The following is a 2431-nucleotide window of genomic DNA, read 5'->3' as shown; positions in this document are numbered from 1 at the left end:
ATGGCATCAGGGTGGAGTGGGGAGTTGGAGAAGGGGCAAACCTTATGGCATCAGGGTGGAGTGGGGGCTGGGATGGAGATAGACCACATGTTGTCAGTATAGAGTTAGGAAGATGAAGATGAACCACCACATCAGCAGTATTACTCTGACACAGCCACTCCCCTGTATCCACACATGTGTCTGGACCAATTCTACAACACAGTGGGAAAGTGTCCCATGTTTTATCACAGACTGAGATAGGAAGTGACTTAAAACTTATCTCCCGTTGTCACCAGAGGTTCCTGTCCCATGTCATGATGGGAGTACCTAGCACAGAAACTGATTGCCATTCCATCTTGGACCCCACTGGACAAACTTGCCCAGCTGGGTGAACTCTCCTGGGATTTGCCTCTTTCCTTACTACCTTTTTTGTTTTCTGCTTCAGCCTGGTCTTTCTCCACTCAAAATCAAACCTGAGGTGGCCACTGTACCTGCCAGGAGCCTTTCTACAGACATTTCCAGCACCAGGAGTCCACAAACCTCAGAGTCTGTGCAGATCCTTAGCTCCCCAGGCCACTTCCTCTGGGGGCTCTGCTCAGTCTCAGGAGATGTCTACAGGGCGCCTCAGCAAGGTGCAGCCTTTATATTCTCCAGCAATGGCTGCAGCTCAGAACCATCACCACCACCACCACCACCACTAGTGCCTGCTGCTGTATTAGGTCATTCTGAGATTCCGGCCAATGAGGTGGGAGTCGAGTGTGGGTGTGGGAGGGGACAATGGACACTTTGAGCCTCTCCAGTTCCTGCTATGTCTCCAGAGAATTACAGCATGGACGGAGCCTAAAGAGCAGCATATATTCACTGAGGCAGTGTGGACTCAAGACAGGCAGCTCACTGCTCCATGATAGTGAGCAGCAGGTTCCTGTGGATTGCTTCTCTGGTGCATCTGAGGCTCCTGCTGAGGTGGCTGCAGGCAGGTTGTTCAAGCTGGCTGAAGAGACAAACTAAGAAAGTGTGTCAAGGTAGTTTACTGTTGCTGTGAAAAACTACCTGGCAAAAAACAACTTTGTAGGAAGGAAGGAAGGAAGGAAAGAAGGAAGGAAGGAAAGAAGGTGGGTAGATGGTGGTTTATCTGGGCTCCTGGTTTGAGGCTACGGTCTATCACAGTAGGCAATGCATGGTGGCAGGACAGTGAGGCAGTCGTTCACACCGTATCCTCAGCCAGGAAGCAGAGAGATCAACGTTGCTTCAATCTCTTCCCCCTTTCCGTTCAGTACAAAGTCTCAGCCCATGGGATGCTGGCCCCCACATTTGCAGTGGGTCTCCCTCAGTCAGTCGTCTACACAAACACCCTTATGGACATACTTGAAGTTCTGCCTTCTAGGCGACTCCGAGCCCAGCCAAGTTGATAATGACAATGAATTACCACAGGAGGAGGGTACCTCAGAGGTGTAAGTCTGTATGGTGAGACTCTGGCGTCATAACTCCTGCCTGAGTGTCAACTCAGCCAGCCACACCGTAAGAGGGCTGGTACAATAAAATCCACCAGCTTCTGTCTAGCCCCAACATTCCCAAGCCTAATGGACTTCAGATTTCTTCATGTGAAGCCATTCATTCCCTCAGTCTTGGAGGACACTATGCTGTATCCTCGGGGATGACGCCAGTGTACCTGTATTTTGGAGACCGAGCCCAACATTCTCCCGTTGAGCTCGGCATAGTTTGCCTGGGAAGACCTCTCTCTCTCTAAGATGCTCTGCTTGAATTTATAGGTCTGGGGATAGACACACTCTTGCCTCCCTCTGGGCCCACGGGTCCAGCTTTTAACTCTTCCGTTTCTGGAAGGTGCCTAGTCATTCCCTAAGCCTTCCATGCTGAGGGTCACTTTGCCCTTAGTTGAAGAGAATACCGCCTTCCTGTGGTGTTATCTGAACAATTTCGAGGACACATTTTGTATATTTGAATAAGAAGTAGGTTTAGTTTGTTTCCAGACTCCATGTTTTGATAATAAAACACATTCCTGAGTCGTCTCTAACCATGCCTCTAAAAGTCCAGTGAACCAGTCACAAGGCACCCGGAGCCCCCAAATCCTTGGTGTAATTTCAGTGAAGCAAACTTGAAGTCAAGATCACCACCCTCTGTTGCCAAGAACCTTCCTAACTCTGGCACCTTCAAAGCAAGCTTCCAGGCACAAGTCACCCGACTGTCACTACCAGCCTGGGTGTTTTGTGTTAGTGGGGCACCCCTGTAGCTCTCTGTGAGGTCATGAAGCATTTGAAAGCCTAAGGAGTTGAGAAATCCCTGGGGGTCTCACAGGGAGGGACAACTGAGAGTACCCAGTGTCTGGTTGGCTGAATGGCACTTCAGTCATGAGTTGTCCCACATCTCCTGTCATTCTCTGGTCTTGGAGTGCCATCCAGGTTCAGTGTTGAAGGCTGGTGTCTCCTGGGACCAC

This window comes from Grammomys surdaster, unplaced genomic scaffold, assembly GCF_004785775.1.
Source record: "Grammomys surdaster isolate TR1022 unplaced genomic scaffold, NIH_TR_1.0 181, whole genome shotgun sequence".
Classification (NCBI taxonomy): Eukaryota; Metazoa; Chordata; class Mammalia; order Rodentia; family Muridae; genus Grammomys; species Grammomys surdaster.
The sequence above is the reverse complement of the archived record's forward strand: the minus strand, read 5'-3'. Positions refer to the sequence as shown.